The sequence below is a fragment of the Microcebus murinus genome, chromosome 2, assembly GCF_040939455.1.
Source record: "Microcebus murinus isolate Inina chromosome 2, M.murinus_Inina_mat1.0, whole genome shotgun sequence".
NCBI classification, from domain to species: Eukaryota; Metazoa; Chordata; class Mammalia; order Primates; family Cheirogaleidae; genus Microcebus; species Microcebus murinus.
In genome coordinates this window covers 18,587,747-18,613,856 of record NC_134105.1, presented here as the reverse complement: position 1 = coordinate 18,613,856, position 26,110 = coordinate 18,587,747, and the positions used below count along the sequence as shown (strand labels likewise).

The following is a 26,110-nucleotide window of genomic DNA, read 5'->3' as shown; positions in this document are numbered from 1 at the left end:
AAAACAAACAAACAAAAAACAATATGCCCTGACTCTCACACTTAAAGCTCTAATAATGCTGAGGGCTGATATGTTTGCAGAATATGAAAGTTCAACAAAAAGTTTCTCTAGTTAGAGGACAAAGGTTTAAATGTGATTTCTACCATAATTTAGGATATTGCAGACTGGCTCTAATAGATACTTAACAAAAAGGAAGAGGATTTCCGGGAGGTAGAATTATGAAAAATATAAAAATACCTAAGGCACAGAGGAAAACATATGACATAATGTTACAAAGAAAATATGAGATGCTAGGCAGATGTTACACTTCCCAAAATGTATTCTATTCCTGGAGCTCTAAAATGGCTAGCATGTCAACACTTAACCCCATCACTTCCATAAACTTTCTTTTCTTCTTTTGTAGACAGGGTCTTGCTCTGTCGCCCAGGCTAGAGTACAGTGGCATCGTTGTAACTCACTGCAACCTCCAACTCCTGGGCTCAAGCGATCCTCCTGTCTCAGTCTCCCAAGTAGCTAGGACTACAGGTATGTGCCACCACACCCGGCTAATTTTTCTATATTTTTGTAGAGACAGGTCTCACTCTGTTTTTCAGGCTAGTCTTCAACTCCCAGCCTCAAGTGATCCTCCCACCTCAGCCTCCCAAAGTGCTAGGATTATAGGTGTGAGCCATCCACAAACTTTTAATTTAGGCTACTGGGAAAGTTTTTTCTAAAGTTTTTTCTGAATATATCTCTACAAATACAAAGGAAGGTAACAAGAAAATAAAATTCAGGCCAGGCGCAGTGGCTCATGCCTGTAATCCTAGCACTCTGGGAGGCTGAGGTGGGCGGATTGCTCAAGGTCAGAAGTTCGAAACCAGCCTGAGCAAGAGTGAGACTCCCATCTCTACTATAAAATAGAAAGAAATTCATTGGCCAACTAATATATATAGAAAAAATCAGCCGGGCATGGTGGCACATGCCTGTAGTCCCAGCTACTTGGGAGGCTGAGGCAGGAGGATCACTTGAGCCCAGGAGTTTGTGGTTGCTGTGAGCTAGGCTGATACCACAGCACTCACTCTAGCCTGGGCAATAAAGCGAGACTCTGTCTCAAAAAAAAAAAAGAAAGAAAAAGAAAATAAAATTCAATTGACAGCTTGATTTGGAGGAATTATTCTACTCATAATGCAAAGGGTACCAGTAATACAACAACCTCAGGTTAATAAGTCTTAGAACCAAGTTCATTTGTGAAGATTACTCATCTGGAACCAAGCATTGAATGGTAATAACTAAACAAGAGGAACCACCCCTTTCACATGTGCCATAGTCCTTGCCTGGCTCTGGATAATGGAGCAGAAAGAGAGGTAGACTTACAATGCTTACGCACCTGGGCCTGAATTGCAGCCCCCTCCCTGCTTAGGCAAGTTACTTAACTTTTCTGAGTTTCGGTTTCCTTCTTTATAAAATGGGGATGCTAATTCCTACACTTCAGTGGGCTGCTGTGAAGGATAAATGATAAAAAAATATGTGATAAATGATAAAAAAATCTGCGAGGCCGAGGTGGGAGGATCACTCAAGGTCAGGAGTTTGAAACCTGCCTGAGCAAAAGCGAGACCCCGTCTCTACTAAAAATAGAAAGAAATTGGCTGGGTTCAGTGGCTCACGCCTGTAATCCTAGCACTTTGGGAGGCCGAGGCGGGCAGATTGCTCAAGGTCAGGAGTTCAAAACCAGCCTGAGCAAGAGTGAGACCTCGTCTCTACTATAAATAGAAAGAAATTAATTGGCCAACTAAAAATATATAGAAAAAAATCAGCTGGGCATGGTGGCGCATGCCTGTAGTCCCAGCTACTTGGGAGGCTGAGGCAGGAGGATCACTTGAGCCCAGGAGTTTGAGGTTGCTGTGAGCAAGGCTGACACCACGGCACTCACTCTGCCTGGGCGACAAAGCAAGACTCTGTCTCAAAAAAAAAAAAAAATTAATTGGCCTACTAAAAAAATATAGAAAAAATTAGCCGGGCATGATGGTGCATGCCTGTAGTCCCAGTTACTCAGGAAGCTGAGGTAGGAGGATCACCTGAACCCAAGAGTCTGAGGTTGCTATGAGCTACACTGACGCCACGGCTCTCTAGCCTGGGCAACAGAGTGAGATTCTGTCTCAAAAAAAAGAAAAATATATATGTATGAAAGAACATAACAGTACGTGGATCATAGTAGATGCTCAACAGATGTTAGACAAATTTGTATTCTACTAAAACCTGGTAATGCCTGTTATATATGCTATGCTCAATAGCATGGGTTACAACATTTCTCCCTTATTTGCCTACCAGAGACGAAGCTGACATTGGAGATTTCATTATAGGATGGACGAGGCAAAGAGTATATAGGAAGCCTTTATCACCTCTACTAGGTTTGAAATGCAAGAGCAGAAAGGAAAATATGACTTTGTTAAAAACAAAGGAACTGCAAACTGCAAACAAACATCTGTACAAAAATGTTTACAGCAGCATTATTCAGAATAGCCAAAAGGGAGAAATAAACATCCATCAGCTGATGAACAGATAAACAAAATGTGGTATATCCTTACTTGAGGGGGGAGGGGGCGCATGGGCAATATATGTAACCTTAACACTTCTACCTCCATAATATGCTAAAATAAAAAAAAATAAATTAAAAAAAAAAATGTGGTGGCCGGGCGCAGTGGCTCACACCTGTAATCCTAGCACTCTGGGAGGCTGAGGCGGGCAGATTGCTTGAGGTCAGGAGTTCGAAACCAGCCTGAGCAAGAGCGAGACCCCGTCTATAAATAGAAAGAAAACTAATTGGCCAACTAATATGTATAGAAAAAATTAGCCTGGCATGGTGGTGCATGCCTGTAGTCCCAGCTATTCGGGAGGCTGAGGCAGAAGAATTGCTTGAGCCCAGGAGTTTGAGGTTGCTGTGAGCTAGGCTGATGCCACGGCACTCACTCTAGTCCGGGCAACAAAGTGAGACTCTGTCTCAAAAAAAAAAAAAAAAAAAAAAAAAAATGTGGTATATCTATATAATGGAATGTTATTTGGCCATAGAAAGGAATGAAATAGACACATGCGGCAACATAGATGAACAATGGTAACGCTATGCTAACTGAAAGAAGCTTACATATTGTATAATTCCATTTATATGAAATGTCTAGAATAGAAATAGAAAGTAGATTAATGGTTGCTTAGAGCTGAAGGGGATAGGGGAATAGAAGAGTGATAGAAAACCCCATACCCATTAAATAGTTAGTCTCCATCCTCTTCCCACACCCCAGCACCTGGCAACCACCAACTGGCTTTCTGTCTCTATGGAATCCTATAATATGTGGCCTTTGTTTGAGTCTGGTTTCTTTTACTTAGCATTATGCTTTTCAGGTTCATCCATGTTGTAGTATCAGTACCTCATTCCATTGTATTGTTATACCATATTGTGTTCATCCATTCATCTGCTGGCTGTTGTAAACAGTGCTGCTATGAACATCTGTGTACAAGAATCTGTTTGGATATCTGTTTTCAGTTCTTTTGGTCATATACCTAAGAGTAGAATTGCTGTGTCATGTGGCAATTCTATGTTTAACTTTTTGAGGCATCATCAACTTGTTTTCCACAAGTGGCTACCCCATTTTACATTCTCACCAGAAATGTGTGAGGGCCCCAATTTCTACATATCCTTGCCAATATCTGTTATCTTCTGTTTCTAGTTTTTAGTTTGTATTTTTAAAGTATAGCCATCCTACTGGGTATGAAATAGTATCTCATTGTGGTTAGGGTTCTTTTTGAGGTAAGAAAAATGTTCTGGAAATGACTGTGGAGACTGTTGCACACACTTGTGAGTATACTAAAAACCAATGACTTGTATACTTTAAATGGGTGAATTGTGTGTGGTATGGAAATTATATCACAATAAAACTGTTGTTTAAAACCTACAAAAATGAAAGAATATAGGCAACGACATGGACAATCTCACAAATTTTGCATGACAGAAGCCAGACATTAAAAAGCATGTACTATATGATTCCATTTATATAAAATTCTAGAATAGGCAAAACTATTCCGGGGGGGGGGGGGTCCACAACAGTGTTGCCTGGAGGCTTGAGGACCAAAAAGGACACCTGAGAACTATCTAGAGTGACAGAAAGGTTCTATATATTGATGAGAGTATGTTACATAGGTATATCAAAACTATACAATCAAGATTAGTGCACGGTTGGATGCGGTGGTTCATGCCAGTAATCCTAGCACCCTGGGAGGCCGAGGCGGGCAGATTGCTCGAGGTCAGGAGTTCGAAACCAGCCTGAGGAAGAGTAAGACCCCGTCTCTATTATAAATAGAAAGAAATTAATAGACCAACTAATATATATAGAAAATATTAGCCGGGCATGGTGGCGCATGCCTGTAGTCCCAGCTACTCGGGAGGCTGAGGCAGTAGGATTGCTTGAGCCCAGGAGTTTGAGGTTGCTGTGAGCTAGGCTGACACCATGGCACTCACTCTAGCCTGGGCAACAAAGCGAGACTCTGTCTCAAAAAAAAAAAAAAAAAGATTAGTGCACTTTAATATATGTAAACTGTACCTAAAAAAATTGAATGGGAGGTAGGAAGTAAGGGAGGTATAGATGGAATCAGAATGGTAGCGCATTGATAGTTGTTAAAGTAGGATGATGGGTGCATGGGGGTTCGTTGTTCTGTTCCATTCTGTTTACTTTGCACATATTTGGAATTTTTGTAATAAAATCCTTTAAAAAATTTTTCTTTCCTATGGTAAAGTCATTTAAAACATGGATGACTGATTAATGAAATGGAAAATCATATAAAGTTAATATATTAGGTCCAGACACATATACGGCCATCTCAGTCTCAAGGGGGAAAAAGTCAAACCAAAAAAGTGTAATGCTATAATTAGAAGGATATACCAAAGATGTTAGCCAGTAGTCATCTCTTTGGTAGGAAAAAAGATGATATTGGTTATTTTCCAAATATTCTACAGGAAAACATTTACTGTTTTTACAATAAGGTAGAAATAGCAGTTACGAACCACCTCTGGACTGAAGGAAACTTGAGTTTGAATCTGGCTCTACTACTTGGCAGGTTGTGTGATCTTGGGCAAAACCCTCTCAACATCTGTTTTATTCACCTGGAGCATAGGTATATATTACAATATCTATAACATAGATATTATAGGGTTACTGAGAACACTAAATGAGATAATGCATTGTAAAACACTTAGCATGTGGTAAGTGCTCAAGAAACACTGGCTATTTCTTCATCTGTTACATGGAGATGATAATATTAAATAGTACCAACATCATAGGGCTGTTGTGAGGATTACATGGGATAACTATCACACTGTAAGTACTTACTATGTGTAAGTGACAGCACTATATGCAATAAGAAAACATCATTGATCCTTTTGTAGTTCAGAAGCGTGATGGTTGGGTTTTCACGCGCATGCGTGAGATGTGCCTCCCTCATACCTTATTACGACATCGGCACATTACCCGTCTGACATGAGAAAAAAAAAAAGAAAACATCATTTAAGAAAAGCCCCACTTTAGAAAGTTAAACACAGAGTTGCTATATGACCCAGCAATTCCATTCCTAGGTATATATCCAAGAGAATTAACAATATATGTCCACACAAAAACTTGTACATGAATATTAATAGCAGCAATATTCATAATAGCTCAAAAGCGGAAACAACCCAGATGTCTGTCAACTGATGAATGAATAAATACAATGTAGTATATCCATATAATGGAGTATCATTCAGCCATACAAAGGAATAAAGTACGAATTCATATTACAACTGATGAAACTTGAAAACATTATGCTAAGTGAAAGAAGCCAGTCACAAAAGACCACTATATGTATTATTCCATTTATGTGAAATATCTAGAATAGGAAAACCTATAGAGACAGAAAGTAGATTAACAGTTGCCTAGGGCTGAGGAGGAGAGGGGGGGTAATTGCCAGGTGGGTCATTATAGCTCAAGGGTATGTGTTTCTTTTTCAGGTGACAAAAATGTTTTCAATTAGATAGCGGTGACAGCTGCACAACTTTGTGACCATATTAAAACAGATGTGGACCAGGTATGGTGGCTCACACCTATAATTCTAGTACTTTGTGAGGTGGGAGGATCACTTGAGGCCAGAAGTTGGAGATCAGCTTGGGAAACATGGCAAGATCATCTCTCTACCAAAAATAGAAAAATTAGTATGGTGTGGTGGCATTTGCCACCACTTGGGAGACTCTACTTGGGAGATTGAGGCAAGAAGATCACTTGAGCCCAGGAGTTTAAAACTACAGTGATATATGATTGTGCCACTGTACTCCAGCCTGGGTGATGGAGTGAGACGCTGTCTGTAAAATAATAAATAAATAAAAGATAGAGTGAGACGCTGTCTGTAAAATCATAAATAAAACTGGCCGGGCGGGGTGGCTTATGCCTGTAATCCTAGCACTCTAGGAGGCTGAGGTGGGAGAATCACTCAAGGTCAGGAGTTTGAAACCAGCCTGAGCAAGAGCAAGACCCTATCTCTACTAAAAATAGAAAGAAATTAATTGGACAACTAAAAGTATATAGAAAAAATCAGCCAGGCATGGTGGCGCATGCCTGTAGTCCCAGCTACTCGAGAGGCTGAGGCAGAAGGATTGCTTGAGCCCAGGAGCTGGAGGTTGCTGTGAGCTAGGCTGACGCCATGGCATTCTAGCCCAGTCAACAGAGTGAGACTCTGTTTCAAAAAAATTAAAAATAAAAATAAAACTGATGAATTATATACTTAAAAAAGAGTAGATTTTAAGGTATATGAATTATATGTCAATCATAAAGAAGAAAAAAAAGCCCTGAAATCCTTTTTTGCACCTAAAATCACAACTTAGAAAAGAAAATTTGGTTGTATTTTCTTTGTCCCCTACCTTGAGCAGTGGTTATTTATGTGGCTTTTCTTCCTTAAAAGACTAAAAGCAGCCGGGCGCGGTGGCTCACGCCTGTAATCCTAGCACTCTGGGAGGCTGAGGCGGGCGGATTGCTCGAGGTCAGGAGTTCGAAACCAGCCTGAGCAAGAGCGAGACCCCGTCTCTACTATAAATAGAAAGAAATTAATTGGCCAACTAATACATATATAAAATTAGCCGGGCATGGTGGCGCATGCCTGTAGTCCCAGCTACTCGGGAGGCTGAGGCAGCAGGATTGCTTGAGCCCAGGAGTTTGAGGTTGCTGTGAGCTAGGCTGATGCCACGGCACTCACTGTAGCCTGGGCAACAAGCAAGACTCTGTCTCAAAAAAAAAAAAAAAAAAAAAAAAAAGACTAAAAGCATGCTGAAGGCCAGCTCTTCATCAGATGCATCTAATTGATCCCCTTTGTCACCCAGAAATGATGTCAGCTTAGCAGGCACCAATAAATATTTGCTTTTAGCAAATAATAGCATGACTACCTTGCATACATACAATGTTTTATAGCTGTCAAAGTGCTTTTGCTCATGATTTTAATTTGAACTTCATGACAGTCCTGTGAGGAAGCTAGAATGCTATTATTATCCCCATTTAACAAAGAATAACTGAAGCACAACATTATGTGGTACTGAGGACAATGCACCCGACTGGGATCTAGGGTCTTGTGCTCCAGGCCAGCCTCTGCTTTTAATTGGCATTTCATACTCTCAGACTATTCATCATCTGTAAAATGACAGGTGGACTCTGAGATGAGCTACAAAACCCCTTCCAATGATACTATCCTATGATTCTAAGGAGATATTACTAATTAGCAACAGAACAGAGATGGAATAGAAATCATCTATTCTCTTTCCACTGGATGTACTACCTCCTATAGCAGGGAGGTGCTCCCAACCAGGGTGACAACTGACCCCCTTTCAACATTCTGAATTATGCAAAAAGATGTATGCAAGTTTCCTTTTACTCTGTTTGTAGTGGTTTTCTTATTGGAGCAATCCTATAGAAAAGAAGAAAAATGCCAGCATGGTAGCTCACACTTATAATCCCACCACTTTGGGAGGCCAACACAGGAGGATAGCTTAAGCCCAGGAGTTTTTGAGACCAGCCTGGACAACACAGTGAGACTGTCTCTTAAACTAAAAAAGAAAAGAAAAATTAGCCATGAGTGGTGGGAGCCTGAGGCAGGAGGATCACTAGAGCTCAGGAGTTCAAGGCTGTGGTGAGCTATGATCTCACCACTGCACTCCAGAGCCTGGGCAACAGAGCAAAACCTTGTCTCTAAAAAAAAAACAAAGGAAGAAATATGCAACAAAGTGACGACTGAGCTGTACTTTCTGTGCATAAAAGTCACTGGAAGTAGCATAATAAAATGAAGAGTTGAGCTGTGGAATATAACAGAACTACGGTTGATTCCATCTTCTATGGTGAAAGAAAAAAAAAAAAAAAAACAACTACGGTTCAAATCCCAGCTCTGCCCCCTATTTTCTGTGAGACTTGACATTTCTAAACTTCAGTTTCCTAATCTGATATACCTACCTTTACAGGCTGATGAGGAATGGAAGAGCACACATATAAAATGTTTGACACTGAGCCCGGTAAGTAATATTTACTGAATATTCTGAACATTTTACAAGTGTTATCTTACAGACTCCTCATAACAACCCTATGAGACAGGAACATAATTATCCTCATTTTACATGTGCAGGATCTGAGGCACAGAAAAGTTAACTTGCCAAAGTCATACAGTTATTAAATGGAGAGTAAACCTAAACAGTCTGACTCTAGGGCCCAGGCCATTGGTCACTAAAAAATAATTACTATTACTGGTAGGCATGGTGGCTCACATCTGTAATCCTAGCACTTTGGGAGGCCAAGGTGGGAGTTCAAGACCAGCCTGGACAATAGTGAGACTTAGTCAGGCATGGTGGCATGCTGCACCTATAGTCACAGCTACTTGGGAGGCTGATGCAGGAAGATCGCTTGAGCCCAGGAGTTGGGGGCTGCAGTGAGCTATGATCATGCCACTGCACTCTAGCCCCGGGCAACAGAGCAAGACCCTGTTTCAAAAAAATTACTATCTTAAATCAGATCATGTCTCTAAGCAGTCTTGCCTAAAAAGAAATTGTCTTTTGCCATTTTTTTTTTTTTTTTGAGACAGAGTCTCACTCCGTTGCCCGGGGTAGAGTGCCGTGGCGTCAGCCTAGCTCACAGCAACCTCCACTGGGCTCAAGCAATCCTTCTGCCTCAGTCTCCCGAGCAGCTGGGACTACAGGCATGAGCCACCACGCCCGGCTAATTTTTTTCTTTCTATTTTTTAGTAGAGACAGGTCTCGCTCTTGCTCAGGCGAGTGATCCTCCCACCTTGGCCTCCCAGAGTGCTAGGATTATAGGCGTGAGCCACCATACCCGGCCCTCTTTTGCCATTCTTTAGGGTTAGGCTAAAGGGTCAAAATTGCCCTGTCTCTGCTGGTCTGAAACACAAATTTAAAGAGTGCCATTTTAGGGTCACAGACGAAGTTGGCACAGTTTCTGGAATGGTTTCTGGGAAAGGTGTGGCTGGTAGGACAGGCCCATCAGCAAAGTATCTTTGGAAAAGTTATTTGTCATCTTTGAGACTCCTGGCTCAAATGATCCCATATGGGACTGCTTGAAGCTTTCACTATAGAAGACTATCCTAAAAAATACTTAACTTTCTGAGAGGTTCTGGACAAAAATTCACCTTAATGTCTCCTCTGCCCCAATGGGATCTACATTGCCATTTGAGCTTTGTGGAAATTTTTCCTAGATGTCTCAGAACTTTGTTTTTCAGCAATCATAGCTAATTACCCTGCCTTCTCCTGGGCCCACAATTATCTTAAGGTAGTGGAAGAGAACAGAAGAAGGGGAGCATATTTTGATAATGTTGTCTTCTCTCACTACTTAAGAGCATTTGCAGTCATAGATTTTGCCTTTAACTTGCATCTTCACAAATCCTGCCACAATTCAAAGTACCTCTCATAGTGAAGCCTTTGAAGTTTCACCCTCTAACTCTACTCCTGGCAGAAAGATCAAGGAAAACTAAACCAATGAATTTGGAAATGCTTCCTTTCTAACTCAGTTGCAGCTGTTTTATATCCAGATGTGTGACTCAAAAAAGGAAAACAGGTAGGACATCAGCACCCAAACACTCAAGCCTCCACTGATGAAGCTCCCTGACCAGGAATGCCTGGCTCCCATTCTGAGAAAGGCTCCCTAAAATGTTCAGAGATAAGAAGCTTTATGCTTTCTAAAAATAGAATCTGGGAGTTATGAATAAGGACAAAATTTTACAAAGGTCTTGATCCTAACACTGCCCTCAAGGGCCCCTGGATAGCTCCCTGGGCAAAGTCTGATCCTGCTCCCTACCCTCATACCCTAAGAAAATAGGGTTAATACCTCCCCAGATGGCTACAGGGAGGATTAAGGGTCATTATTCTTGGCATCCAGCTCTGTCACAGCTCTAGCAGTTGTGACCTTGTATCCTAAAAGAAGATAATATAAAAATGCACACAGTGATCCCCGAATCTGGCTCTATAAGGGGTCACTGAGAATTTTCTTTGCACAGGGCCTCTGATACTGTCTCCCATACTCTGACCTGTTGCTGCATTTTCCCCTTATTGAGGCTTCTCGTTTTTAAGGTATTAGTCACTAATGCCACAAGGTCCTTTGAGGAGTCAGCAACTATTACTAATAGCACAAAGATGGGCCCCAGAATTCTCAGGGTTTCAGTCAGTTTGGAATTTATACTAAGGAAGTCATGAAAGTGGTACCATTTACACCCAAGCCTGGCTCTTGAGGGCAATCACAAGGTCTAGTGTAAAGCATATATTACATCATTTAGTCCTCATAAACCTACTATAAGATAGATACTATCATAAGCCTCATTTTACAGATGAGAAATCTGTAGCTCAGAGAGGACACATGATTTACCCTAGGTCACACAGCTAAGAAGTGGTGGACATGGGTTCAAACATCAGCCCTACCACTACTAGCTGTGTAGTCTCCAGCATATTTCTTAACTTTCTAGTGTCTCAGTTTCCTCATTTGTAAAGTGAGAAAAATGGTAATATCTTCTTTTTTTTTTTTAGACAGTCTTGCTTTGTTGCCCAGGCTAGAGTGAGTGCCGTGGCGTCAGCCTAGCTCACAGCAACCTCAAACTCCTGGGCTCAAGCAATCCTCCTGCCTCAGCCTCCCGAGTAGCTGGGACTACAGGCATGTGCCACCATGCCCAGCTAATTTTTTCTATATATATTAGTTGGCCAATTAATTTCTATTTGTAGTAGAGACGGGGTCTCGCTCTTGTCAGGCTGGTTTTGAACTCCTGATCTCAAGCAATCCGCCCGCCTCGGCCTCCCAGAGTGCTAGGATTACAGGCATGAGCCACCGCGCCCGGCCGGTAATATCTTCTTTATAGGGGATTTTTGAGGATTAAATGAAATATTGTAGAAAAAGTATCTAGCAAGTGGTAATACATATTGAGTATTGAATACATGTTAGTTTTTTTACAGATCAAAAGACTGGGAGTTTACGGGGATGGGAGGAGAAAACAAAAGACTAGGAGTTTAATATCATTTTTACAGAATCACAGAATTTAAAATAGTAAAAGATCACTTAGTTCAAATACCTACATAATTCTGAAGCCCTCTGTCATGTCTTTTTTTTTTTTTTTTTTTTTTTGAGACAGAGTCTCGCTTTGTTGCCTAGGCTAGAATGAGTGCTGTGGCGTCAGCCTAGCTCACAGCAACCTCAAACTCCTGGGCTCAAGCAATCCTTCTGCCTCAGCCTCCCAAGTGGCTGGGACTACAGGCATGCGCCACCATGCCCGGCTAATTTTTTCTATATATATTATTTGGCCAATTAATTTCTTTCTATTTATAGTAGAGACGGGGTCTCGCTCTTGCTCAGGCTGGTTTTGAACTCCTGACCTTGAGCAATCCGCCCGCCTCGGCCTCCCAGAGAGCTAGGATTACAGGCGTGAGCCACCGCGCCCGGCCATATCTTTAATATGAAGTGGCAAAGCCTCTGCTTGAATACCTCCAATGATGGGTAACTCACTCCCTCACAGGCAGCCCATTTTGTTTTTAGAAAGCCAAATTCTCTCCTATCAAGCCAAAGTCTACCCTCTTGGAATGTCTGTCATTTAATCCTAGGGTGTCTTCTAGAGTCACACAGAGAAAGTCCAGTTCCCTTTCCTCATGATAATTCTTCAAGTATTTGAAGGAAGGTATCATGTTCCCCCAGACTCTTAGCCTTCATCTTTTCAGCTCTTTCTCATGTGTCACAGTCCCAGAGGCAACTTAATATCACAGAGCAGACAGACCTGGGTTTGAATTCCAATCCTTCCTCTTACTAGCTGTGTGACCTTAAGGAAATTACTTAGCCTGTCTGAATCTGTTTCTTCATATGTATAACAGGAAATATGATTCCCACCTCACAGAACAGTCATGCAGGTTAAACTGGATAAAATAAGACTACTATCTAGAACTGAGCCCAAGATCTACCAGGCCCTTAACAATTTCAATCACTTTTTAGGATATACTTCAACTAGTAAATCTCTCTCAAATTAAATTAACCTGAATTAAACATAACACCAAGGGACTGGTTTCTGATAGCAACAGTCAGGACTTAGGTTTTTAAAGAGGTGTTAGCTAATAAGAAAGCACAACTCAAGGTCCCAAGGGTTCTGTGAGTCCAACAATGTGCAATGGCAGCCCAAAGATGCAGTGGAGGGTGTGAAAAAGTGAGTATGAAAGAAGAAAAGAAACAGGACAGGGCCGGGCGCGGTGGCTCACGCCTGTAATCCTAGCACTTTGGGAGGCCGAGGCGGGCGGATAGCTCAAGGTCAGGAGTTCGAAACCAGCCTGAGCGAGACCCCCCCCCCAGTCTCTACCAAAAATAGAAAGAAATTAATTGACCAACTAAAAATATATATACAAAAAATTGGCCGGGCATGGTGGCGCATGCCTGTAGTCCCAGCTACTCGGGAGGCTGAGGCAGGAGGATCACTTGAGCCCAGGAGATTGAGGTTGCTGTGAGCGAGGCTGACGCCATGGCACTCACTCTAGCCTGGGCAACAAAGTGAGCCTCTGTCTCAAAAAAAAAAAAAAAAGAAAGAAAAAAGAAAAGAAACAGGACAGATCATTAAACCAATGACCCAAAGACAAACATTACCATATTACTTGTTTGTGACTCCCTCTCTGAGACCCAGAACTGCACATGTGGGCCATATCCACTAATTTAAAAGGAGAGAAGAAAGATAAAAATAATTAAAGAACAAGTCACAGTCTGGATCTTCCTCAGCAGTTGGCCCCTCAAGATGCACAGATGTTTGGCAGTGGGCTTCAAGATTTCCAGTTGTGTACTTTCGGATCCTGAAGTACAGATGTGTGAAAATGCCCTACAAATGATGCACGTGTCAATACTGAACTCTTTCCAACTAGAAAGGAGTGCCAATTGCCAATTGTGTGATAGCTCTAAAACTCAAGACTGGTAACTAGACATTAACACCATCATCATAATCATTACACATATTCTCTTTCCCTCAGTGACCTCCAGGGAAGCAGTCCTAGGCAGAAATACGGACTGTTACTCAATTATTCAGCAGAGTTGATCCAAAAGCACTGCTTCTACAAATGGAGGTAAGACGTAAGTACCCCCAAACAGGTCAAAAAAGGAAAGGATAACAGGATCCCAAACTTAAAGCACCATGATCATTGATGACAGAAAAAGTTGTTTTGGCAATGAAATATAACAACCTACAATGAAAAATCTCAGTAGTCTCAGACTCCACCTAAAGGAGCCCCACTAGTTATTCCCTGGTCTGTTATATAGGATCTGGTTATTATACTCAACAGCAAAGATTCAATTCAATCCCTCTAAAGGTATAAGAATTACAAGGAAAAATAAGTTAGAACTCAAGACAGAAATAGGATTAAGTAGTTTCTTCACCATAGTGAGCAAAGACTGGCCACCCAAGGACTCTAAGACACAGAAAAGCTTAGTGCAGGCCACGGGGCATACCTGTCCTGTAGGAGGAGATTTCATAATGTCTTTGAGTCAGAATGTGCGTTCAAAATAGTTTTCTTCTCAAAACTGTTTTAGGCTTTGTTAAACAGGGAACACTTAATTGTCACTTTAACCTGATCATCGACCCCATCCTTGAAAAGAATAAGGAAGCTATAGCCATTCTGCCAGGCTCCTAAACTTGAGAGAAAAACTTTCAAGTTGCTCTACCACTACCTTAAGAGGTTAAAGAAAGTCAAAGAACAGAACTTTGGAGGAAACAGTCAAATTAGGCTGTTAGTCTTAAGGCCCTGATACCTCTTCTCCAGAAACCATTGGAGTATATACACCTGCAAAGGAGAAAGAGCCTGAGGGCACCAAGCAAATTCAACCCGGAGAGCGATCCACTGTAGCTTTCAGTAACAAGAATTGGATCCTACTGGTTGGTAGTCTATCTCCTCACTTCCTATTTACCCTTCGAAGTGGGTACTGAAAAGCCCATTCCCAAGTAGAGGCCCTTTGTACAGGGCACTACAGTCGCCTGGTGGAAACACCTTGGCAGAGTTCGTTTTGGTGCCAGGATGGGCTACTGAGGGAATCTGCGGTGGAAGAGAGAGAGAGAGAGAGAGAGAACACATACTAAGAGGGCAAGGCAACGTTGCACGTTGCCCTCCCAGCATTTACACCTGCCCCTCTTCCTGAGATCGGAGCCAGATCAGATGTCAAACAAAAACTCCACAAAAAAGTCCCAAGATGGAACGACTTCCACCTCTCCCTCAGTAGAGCCTCCGGGGATTCCCACAGCCTTCCCCCCGGCGTCCTGACCAGCCCTCCGGCCCAACCCCGCCCCCGGCCCACTCTGCCCTCAGACCCAGCAAGGCCTGACCCTTCTCGGGACACCCCGGGGCCCCGAGGCGGGCGGACTCAGGATCCAGGCCGGCAGGGCTGGAGCCGGCCCAGAGCTGGCGGCCCGTGTGCCGAGGCTGCGGGAGCCGGTCTCCGCCTCGGCGCCTGCGGAGGGCAGGGGGCGGCGGCGACTCGTACCTGTCAGGTCTCTTCCCCGGACCCGCAGAGGCGCAACTTCAGGAGCCCATGTCCGTCCGGGGGGGCCGGCCCCTCTCCCGGGAGTGAGGGCGCCGATCCCGGGGAGGGGGCTGGGGGGCCCGGGCAGCTCTAGCCTCTTCCCATGCTCTCCGCCCGGCGCCTGGCCGGGGCCGGACAGCGCCTCCGCCCGCCCCTGCGCACCGCCTCACACCCGCGCTCACACACACTCACACTCCCTCGCGCGCTCTCACACACGCACTCCCCTCCCTCCTCCTCCTCTGTTTATCTCCTCCAGCTGTCTGGGGACCCAGGAGAAGCCCAGCACCGCGCCTGCGCCACGCAGTCTCCGCCCCCGCCCCACGCCTCACAGCCCGCGGCTACGCTACGGAGACAGCGCCCGGGCGTTTCCAGAATGGCAGGGCAGGCCCCCGATCCCGCACGTCCCCCGGGGCCCGGTCAACGTCCGCTGCTGGCGGCGCCCACTAACCTGCTAGTGGGGGAGCTCCGCACCGCCGCGGCCAATCCGCTTCGCCGCTCGCGGGACCGGCAGCCAGTGGGCGGGCGGGAAAGCCGGGCTGGACCCTGGGGCATCCTGGGAGTCGTAGTTTTTCGCCACGGAGGAGCTCTAGCCGAGCGGGCTTACCCCGCCCGGTTGCCATTAGTTACCCAGACGCACCTCCCACCCCACCACCGCGCTTCTTCACACCGCTGCTGGGACACCCGCCCACTCAGTTGTCCATTGCCCCCAAGAACCCCATACAGCCCTCTAGGAGCTCCTCAAGACTTCCTCTGAGCCCCTGAATTGCGTGACCCCCCATGCTAGGGCCCTAGGGCCCCCAAGAACGGAGCCTCAGCCTGCTTCTTCCTGCTCTCTGGGCTGCTGAAGAAGCACATTCTTTACTCTTGTCTCCTAGCCCTGAAGGAAACGGATACCAGAAAACCGGCCCTACACTAAGTGGCCTGGTCAGCCACACACACTCTGGGAACCCTCAGGCAGGTGGGAGAGACAAGGTCCCTCTGAGACTGGTGAAAACACTGCTGTTCCCACCTCTGAGGTAGAGAGGCAGTTTCAGCCTTGTAGAGTCCCAAGTCTGATAGAGGAGACACCTGTAAGGAAGTTCCCAAGGTAACAAGGGAGACACTATGTCTAACTTCCTAAGGAAGAGACCAGGCCCCACCCACGAGGAACTTCAAGTCAGAGGTTACTATCATCATCTTCTGAGAAGGGAAACTTGTCACTCTCTAAGAGGGTGCCATTTGCCAAATAATTCGTTTTTATTCACACTGAATTGGGTATAGTTCCTTAGATAGGTACTATTGCTGTCTGTGTTTTGCAGAAAAGGAAAAGAAGCTGAAGCACAAAGAAGTTAAGAGCAACTTGCCCAGAGTCACATAGCTGATAAGGAAGCAAATTGGGATTCAAACCCAGATCTGCCTGACTCCAGAGTCTCTGAGTCTTTGAACCCTGCCTGTCTCTCATGTGAGAACCAGGCATCACCTCAGGAAGAACTGAATATACATATTTAGCATTTACAGTGTTTGTCTCATGTTTATCATCCCATTGCTTGCTTTTCCTGATTCTGCTCACATGATGAGTATGAATTAGTCTATGAGCTCCCCAAAGTGATTTCTCCCCATTTAGTAAAGAACTTACCCTTGTGAATTCAGCTTACAAATCCTTTCATGCCTTTCTCCTAAAAATGTTGTAGGTCATTCCTCTTGACCCCTCCCTGACAGCTGTTCCATTGAATATTAAAAAAACCATAGAACATTGGGACTAGAAGAAAGCTTTGAGGTTTTCTATCCATAGCTCCTCAGGTTCAGGCTGCAACCTTGGCTAGGGTCATTGGGTCAATTAAACTGAATAATAGCTAACATTTATTGAACACTTACCATGGGAGTAACACTTACGAGTGGATTAAGCAACACTCCCACAATCACATAGCTAGGAAGTAGTACAGTTGGGATTAAAATTGAGACTATATGAATCCAGAACCGCCATTCTAAACCCTTGGTTTGTGGTGGCAAGGCCACGGACTATCTCAGAAATATTAATACCAACAGAGAAGGGTGAGTGTTGTTTCTGTGATTCCTAGCCCAGTCCACAGCTCCTAGAAAACACTCTGTAAATATTTGTTGTCACAATGAACTTTTGTTGATAAAGAGTGGATGACAGGAAAAAAAACAATAGCTGCAGCTGCTATTTATTATTTTCTACCAGGTATTCACTTGTGCTCATGCTTGCATTCTCTCTCTCTCTCCGTCTCCATATAGGAATGCATATATATGTATATATATATATATGTATATATACATATGTATATACACACACATATGCATACATTTCACACACACTAACTCACTTGATCCTTCCAATCACCATGTCTGTTAGATGTTATTCTTATACCCCTTTCATATAGAATAAGCAGAGACTCACAAGAAGGTTAAGTTCAGAATCAGACATATCTCCCAGCCATAGATGTTTTCAGATTAAGAGTAAATTTTCTAACCAATAGAGCTGGGCTACTTTGAGAGGTGGTAAGCTCTCTGTCTCTGGTAGTATTCAAGCACAGGCTATATAATCATGTGTCAATGACATTCTAGAAACAATTACTGTATTAGGTAGATATTTAAGTGACCAATTCCAATATTTTCTGATTTGGCTTTGGAAACAGACAAGGATTACTCTAATAAAGCTTGTGGCAGTGAATGGCAGCTGCTTTTTCTGTACTAAAAGCATCAGTAATGCCACAGTTGATTGCTGGCTCTGCAGAGGTAGTCACTGATACCATTGTTTTCATATCCTGATTGGATTCGTGGACAAAGGGGGGAATAATCAACCAATAATTGAAGATGCTTATATTTTACATGCCAGTAATTTTACTTCTCATACCTCAGAGGAACTTTTCCATGTGTGTGGAAAAGTTATTATAATAGTGTTGGGAAGAGTATCCTTGGCCAAGGATACTCTTCCCAACACTATTATAATAGCAAAAAGAGTAAAAACAACCTAACTGTCTTTCTGCAGAGAAAAATCAATGGATAAATTGTGGTTTATTCATACAATGAAGTACTATCTATATAATCAATTAAGTGATTTACATGCAATTTTTTTTTTTTTTTTTTTTGAGACAGAGTCTCACTCTGTTGCCCTGGGTAGAGTGCAGTGGCATCATCACAACTCATTGCAACCTCAAACTCCTGGGCTCAAGCGATCCTCCTGCCTCAGCCTCCCAATTAGCTGGGGCTAAAGGTGGACACCACCATGCCCAGCTAATTTTTTTTCTATTTTTGGTAAAGACAGGGTCTTGCTCTTGCTCAGGCTGGTCTCAACTCCTGAGCTCAAACAATCCTCCTGCCTGGGCCTCCCAGAGTGCTACTATTAGAGACATGAACCACCACACCTGGCCTCCATGCAATTGTAATAAACTTTATTTTATTTTATTTTCTTGAGACAGAGTCTCACTTTGTTGCCCAGGCTAGAGTGAGTGCCGTGGCATCAGCCTCGCTCACAGCAAGCTCAAACTCCTGGGCTCAAGCGATCCTACTGCCTCAGCCTCCTGAGTAGCTGGGACTACAGGCATGCGCCACCATGCCCAGCTAATTTTTTGTATATATATTTTTAGTTGGTCAATTAATTTCTTTCTATTTTTAGTAAAGACGGGAGGTCTCGCTCAGGCTGGTTTTGAACTCCAGACTTCGAGCAATCCGCCCGCCTCGGCCTCCCAGAGTACTATGATTACAGGTGTGAGCCACCACGCCCGGCCTGTAATAAAGTTTAAAAACATAATAATGAGTGAAAGAATAAAGTTGAAAGATAATACATTCAGTATGACATTTATGTAAAATTTAACACAAAATGTCATATATTTATAGGTACATATGTAGAAAAGTACAAAAAGTTAAACGTGGCTGGGCACGGTGGCTCATGCCTACAATCCTAGCACTCTGGGAGGCTGAAGCTGGAGAATCACTTGAACCCAGGAATTCAAGGTTGTGGTAAACTATGATCATGCCACTGCATTCTAGCCAGGGCAACAGAGCACAATCCTATCTCAAAAAAACAAATAACATCCAGTATGCATCAGTTTTCTAAAAAAAAAAAAACAAATAACAGGCCGGTGCAGTGGCTCATGCCTGTAATTCTTGCACTCTGGGAGGACAAGGCAGGTGGAATGCTCAAGGTCAGGAGTTCCAAACCAGCCTGAGCAAGAGTGAGACCCCTGTCTCTACTAAAAAACAGAAAGAAATTAATTGGTCAACTAATATATATATAGAAAAAAATTGCCAGGCATGGTGGTGCATGCCTGTAGTCCCAGATACTTAGGAGGCTGAGGCAGCAGGATTGCTTGAGCCCAGGAGTTTGAGGTTGCCCTGAGCTAGGCTGATGCCACGGCACTCTAGCCTGGGCAACAGAGTGGGACTGTCTAAAAACAAAACAAACAAAAAAAACCCAAATAACAAATTTCATTGTTTAGAAAATAATAACAAAAGAACTACTACTTCCTTTTATTTCGTTTAGGACTTCAGGTTGCAAAGCCTTTTGGGAGTACAATCTAGGTCACCATGAGAAAGTGTTGAAACCCACTGATTTCAGATACTCCCTTCATTTGATCCAGGAGGAAACCATGGCCTAGAACAATTTGGTGACTTGCCTAAAGTCACAAATTGCCAAGGGTCCAAACTCAACACTCTAGTCCAACTGGCCCATCGAGAGCATCCAAACTTATCTTGTGCAAACTACACCTGTGTTCAAGCTATTCCTTCCAATTGGAATCACTCTCCTACTCCCACTTATGTTACTGATCTTCTGTTCCTTCTCTAAACCCAACTTAGAGAGGCTAAGAAACAATTATCCAAGCCGGGCGCGGTGGCTCACGCCGCCTGTAATCCTAGCACTCTGGGAGGCTGAGGCGGGCGGATTGCTCGAGGTCAGGAGTTCGAAACCAGCCTGAGCAAGAGCGAGACCCCGTCTCTACTATAAATAGAAAGAAATTAATTGGCCAACTAATATATATATAAAATTAGCCGGGCATGGTGGCGCATGCCTGTAGTCCCAGCTACTCGGGAGGCTGAGACAGAAGGATTGCTTGAGCCCAGGAGTTTGAGGTTGCTGTGAGCTAGGCTGACGCCACGGCACTCACTCTAGCCTGGTCAATAAGTGAGACTCTGTCTCAAAAAAAAAAAAAAAAAAAAAAAAAAAGAAACAATTATCCAATCTTACTCCCCAGACTTGAGTCTGAATCTTAGAGTCAAGTGGGCCCTAACCGGCTTCCCTTCTGCGCACCCCCAGTTCTCTGCTCAGCCCTTCCCAGGAAAGCAAGTTCTGTCTCACAGGCAACATGTGTTTTCTTGTTTGAACTACTCTGATCATTAGGCAGTTCTTAATAATAAAATTGTTACTTCCACTTATTTATCCTTATTCTGTTCCCTGTGGCAACAGATTTTGTGTATTAAATAAGGTGATATTTGTGTAAACCATGTAAAGGTCTGAGCTAATTTGGTGGGGATTAGCAGGAATGGTAGTCATAATGATCCCCTTGGACCTTAAAAGAGCTTCAGATAATGAAGCTCTCATGTCTCCACTAAATCTTCTCTTTCCTGAACTAAATGTCTCCATTTCCTTTTGATGCAGCCAACAAAGGCAAAGATTGCCACTAGTAGAGACAGTCAAGAAAATATATCAAGGAATCCTGTGGCATTTCCAAAAAATGCATTCCAAAGATTATTATTCAAAGAGGGCCCCTCTTGAATAGTTAGCAGGTAGGTTCAGACTGTTATCAGTTGCAAATAACATGTACTCTGACTAGCAATGGTTTAAACACAGGAGGTCAAGTTTTCTCATGGAAAAGGAAGTCCTGGTCAGGCAGGGTGGGTCATAACCTGTAATCCTAGCACTCTAGGGTGCCGAGGTGGAGGATTACCTGAGTTTAGGAGTTCAGGACTAGTCTGAGCAAGAGTGAGACCCCGTCTCCACCAAAAAGAAAAAAACCCAGCCAGGTATTGTAGCACGTACCTATCTATAGTCCCAGCTACCCAGAAGGCTGAAGCAGGAGGAGCGCTTGAGGAGTTGGAGGTTGCAGTGAGATGGGATGACACCACTACACTCTACCCAGGGTGGCAGCCTGTCATCAACTCTGTCTCAACAACTGCTCAGGCGCGGTGGCTCACGCCTATAATCCTAGCACTCTGGGAGGCCAAGGCGGGTGGATCGTTGAGACCAGCCTGACCAAGAACGAGACCCGGTCTCTACTAAAAATAGAAAGAAATTAGCTGGACAACTAAAAATATATAAGAAAAACTAGCCGGGCATGGTGGCGCATGCCTGTAGTCCCAGCTACTCGGGAGGCTGAGGCAGGAGGACGGCTTGAGCCCAGGAGTTTGAGGTTGCTGTGAGCTAGGCTGATGCCACAGCACTCTAGCCCGGGCAACAGAGTGAGACCCTGTCTCAAAATAAATAAATAAACACACAAACAAACAAACAACAACAAAACAAGGAAACTGAGCACCCCTCCTCACAACCCACCACCCCTTAAAAAAAAAAAAGGAGTCCTGAGGTAGGTAATGGTTATAAATTATGAAACCCAAATTTTAAAACACCAGTTAATCAATGAACTGACACTACCAGATGTCAAGACTTACTATAAAGCTACAATAGTCAAGACAGGATGGTATTATTTAAAGAATAGCCAAATAGATCAATGGAACAGAATAGAAAACTCAGAAATAGATCACATAAATATAGTCGACTGCTCCTTGATAAAGGAGCAAAAGCAATTCAATGGAGAAAGGGTAGACTTTTTTCTTTTGTTACTTAAAAAAAATTTTTTTTTAGCTACAACTCTGGTGAAGGTAGTCTTTTTAAGAAATGGTGCTGGGGTTGGGTGAGGTAGCTCATGCCTGTAATCCTAGCACTCTGAGAGGCTTAGGCAGGATGATCGCTCAAGGTCAGGAGTTCTAAACCAGCCTGAGCAAGAGCGAGACCCATCTCTACTATAAATAGAAAGAAATTAATTGGCCAACTAAAAATATGTAGAAAAAATTAGCTGGGCATGGTGGCACATGCCTGTAGTCCCAGCTACTTGGGAGGCTGAGGCAGGAGGATTGCTTGAGCCCAGGAGTTTGAGCCTGCTGTGAGCTAGACTGATGCATGGCACTCACTCTAGCCTGAGCAACAAAGCGAGACTCTGTTTCAAAAATAAAAAAGAAATGGTGCTGGAACAAATGGATAGCCATATACAAAAAAAATGAATCTAGTGCTATAGTCTGAACGTTTGTGCCCCCACCCCCCATTAATATCATGAAACTGGCTGGGCGCGGTGGCTCGCACCTGTAATCCTAGCACTCTGGGAAGCCAAGGCAGGAGGATCACTCAAGGTCAGGAGTTTGAGACCAGCCTGAGCAAGAGTGAGACCCTGTCTCTACTGACAATAGAAGGAAATTAATTGGACAACTAAAAATATACAGAAAAAATTAGCTGGGCATGGTGGCACATGCCTGTAGTCCCAGCGACTCGGGAGGCTGAGGCAGGAGGATCGCTTGAGCCCAGGAGTTGGAGGTTGCTGTGAGCTAGGCTGACGCCATGGCATTCTAGCCTGGGCAACAGAGTGAGACCCTGTCTGAAAAAAAAAATCATGAAATTATAACCCCCAAGGTGATAGTATTAGAAGGTAAGGTATTTGTGGGGTGATTAGGTCATGTGGGTGGAGCCCTCATGAATGGGATTAGTGCCCATATGAAAGAGATCCAAGAGAGCTTATTTGCCACCTCCTTTCCTATGATGACACAGCAAAAAGATGCTGTCTATGTATCAGAAAGGAGGCCTTCACCAGTCTCCAAAGCTGCCAATGCCTTGACCTTAGACTTCTCAGTCTCCAAAACTGCAATAAATAAATTTCTGTTGTTTATAAGCTACCCAGTCTATGTTTGTTATAGCAGCCCAAACATTCTAAGACATCTGGACACTGACCTTACACCTTTCACAAAAATTAACTCAAAATGGATAGACCTAAATGCTAAATGCAAAACTATAAAACTTCTACAAGATACCACAGGAGAAAATCAAGGTGACCTGGAGCTTGAGGATGAGTTTTTGGATCCATGAAAGAAAATATTGATAAGTTTTACATCATGAAACTTAAAAACCACAGGCTTGCACCTGTAATCCTAGTACTTTGGGAGGCCAAAGTGGGGAGGATCAACCAGGAATTCAAGACCAGCATGAGCAACATAGCGAGACCCTGTCTCTACAGAAAAAAAAAAAAAAAATACTAGCCAGGTGTGGTGGCACATGCCTGTAAGTCCTAGCTACTTGGGAGACTGAGGCAGGAGGATGGCTTGAGCCCAGGAGTTTGAGGTTACAGGGAGCCGTGATGAGGCTACTGCACTCCAGCCTGGGTGACAGAGTTAGATCCAGTCACAAAAAATTGTTTTCAATAATTAAAAACTGCTCTGTAAAAGATATTATAAATAGATTGAAAAGACAAACCACAGACTAAAAAAATATATTTGCAAACCACATATCAAGTAAAAGACTTGAATTCAAAATATACAAAAAAAGACTAACTTTCAACAATAAGAAAACAAACAACCCAATTTAAAAAATGGGCAAAAGATCTGAACAGACACATCATCAAAGAAGATATACAAGTGGCAAATAATAATATGAAAAGATGCTCAACATCATACATCATTAGGGAATTAATTACAACTTAAAATGAGATACCACTACAGAACTATTAGATGGCTAAAATCCAAAACAAAACTAACGATACCAAATGCTGATAAAGATGTAGGGCAAAAAGAACTTTCATTCATCACTGGTGGGAATGCAAAATGGTACAGTCACTTTGGGAGGTGGTATGGCAGTTTCTTGCAAAGCTAAACATACTCTTATTATACGATCCTGCAATCACACTCCTGGGTGTTTATCTCAATGAATTAAAAACCATGTCCAGGCTGGGCGCAGTGGCTCACCGCTGTAATCCTAGCACTCTGGGAAGTCGAGGTGGGTGGATTGCTCCAGGTCAAGAGTTCAAAACCAGCCTGAGCAAGAGTGAGACCCCGTCTCTACTATAAATAGAAAGAAATTAATTGGCCAACTGATAGATATAGAAAAAATTAGCCGGGCATGGTGGTGCATGCCTGTAGTCCCAGCTACTCGGGAGGCTGAGGCAGGAGGATTGCTTGAGCCCAGGAGTTTGAGGTTGCTGTGAGCTAGGCCGACGCCACGGCACTCACTCTAGCCTGGACAACAAAGCATGACTCTGTCTCAAAAATAAATAAATAAAATAAAATAAAATAAAAACAAAACCACGTCCACCCAAAAACCTGCACATGAATGTTTATCTAGGTTTATTCATAATTGCCAAAAAGTGGAAGTAACCAAGATGTTCTTCAAAAGGTGAATGAATAAACAAACTGTGGTACATCCATACCATAGAATTGTATTTATTTATTTAGAGACAGGATCTTACTCTGTCACCCTGGCTAGAGTGCTAAGGAATCATCACAGCTCACTTCATCAAGTGATCCTCCCACCTCAGCTTCCTAAGTAGCTGGGACTAGAGGTATGCACCACCATGCCTGGCTATTTTTTTTTTAGAGATAGGGTTTTGCTGTGCTGCCCAGGCTGGTCTCAAACTCCTAGCCTCATGTGATCCTCCCATCTTGGCCTCCCAAAATGCTGAGATTACAGATGGGAGCTACTACATCTGGCCCATACAATGGAATATTGTTCAGTGATAGAGATGAGATATCAAGCCACAAAAAGATATGGAAGAAACTTAAATGCATATTGCTTCATGAAAGATGCCAATCTGGAAAGGGTACATATTGTATGATTCCAACTATATGACTTTCTAGAAAAAGCAAAACTATAGAGACAGTAAAAAGATCAGTGGTTGCCAGCAATTCCGGGCAGGGGGAAAGAAAGGAAGAGATAAAAAGAAGATTCTTAGGGTAGTAAAACTATATTATATGATACTATAATGGTGGGTATATGACATTAGGCATTTTTCCAAACTCATATTGCTGTATACCAAACAGTGAACCCTAAAGTAAACTATGGATTTTAGTTAATAATAATGCATCAATATTGTTTCAATTGTAATAAATATACCACACTAATGTAAGATATTAATAATAAAGAAGAAACTGTGATAGAGGGGTGGAATGGGAGTATATGGGAACTCTTTGTACTACCTACATATTTGTACTATCTACTCTTTGTACTTTCTACATATATTAGCTATCTAATTAATTTCTTTCTACTTTTAGTAGAGACGGCTCTCGCTCTTGCTCAGGCTGGTCTCGAACTCCTGACCTTGAGCGATCTTCCCGCCTCAGCCTCCCAGGGTGCTAGGATTACAAGTGTGAGCCACCCCACCCCGCCAGCAAAAGATTTTTTTAAATGGCATTTCAATGCTGACAAAGATGAGGAAGTATGGGCAATCTTACAGACTGTTAAAATAAAAAGGCAAATCATGGCCAGGCATAGTGGCTCACACCTGTAATCCTAGCACCCTGGAAGGCTGAGGAGGGAACATCATTTGAGCTCAGGAGTTCGAGACCAGCCTGAGCAAAAGCAAGACCCCCCCATCTCTACTAAAAAAATAGAAAGAAATTAGCTGGACATCAGTCAACATATTTTCATAAAAAAAAAAAAGAAATTAGCTGGACAACTAAAAAAAAAAAAAGAATATATATATATATATATAAAATTAGCTGGACTTGGTGGTGCATGCCTGTAGTCCCAGCTACTTGGGAGGCTGAGTCAGCGGGATTGCTTGAGCCCAGGAGTTTGAGGTTGCTGTGAGCTAGGCTGACGACAGGGCACTCTAGCCTGGGCTACACAGTGAGACTCTGTCTCAAAAAAAAAAGAAGTTACTCAACCTCGAGTCATCAGGGAAATGCAAATTACAATTACAACAATGAGATCTTACTACTTACCTACCCAAATGGTTAAAATTAAAAGCATTGGCGGGGCGCGGTGGCTCACGCTTATAATCCTAGCACTCTGGGAGGCTGAGGCGGGCGGATTGCTCGAGGTCAGGAGTTCAAAACCAACCTGAGCAAGAGTGAGACCCTGTCTCTACTAT

The 26,110-nt window shown here is 43.2% G+C and overlaps 1 protein-coding gene and 1 non-coding gene across 5 annotated transcripts in view; one reads left to right on the top strand and one right to left on the bottom strand.

Moving 5' to 3' along the window:
* Positions 1-15,422, bottom strand: part of WDTC1 (WD and tetratricopeptide repeats 1) — a 70,270-nt gene extending 54,848 nt beyond the window's left edge. For 2 of the 4 annotated variants that reach the window (XM_075995550.1, XM_012750579.3), the window contains exon 1: positions 15,012-15,422. The gene's annotated coding sequence lies outside the window, so the exon portion shown is untranslated. Of the gene's footprint in view, positions 1-5,354; positions 5,497-15,011 lie in introns of all 4 variants that reach the window. The other 2 variants (XM_012750577.3, XM_012750576.3) reach the window with 2 other exon arrangements.
* LOC142869890 (small nucleolar RNA U13) lies at positions 5,399-5,502 on the top strand. The gene has a single exon (XR_012918438.1). It is a non-coding gene; the product is annotated as a small nucleolar RNA U13 (small nucleolar RNA).
* Positions 15,423-26,110: the final 10,688 nt, after the last annotated feature.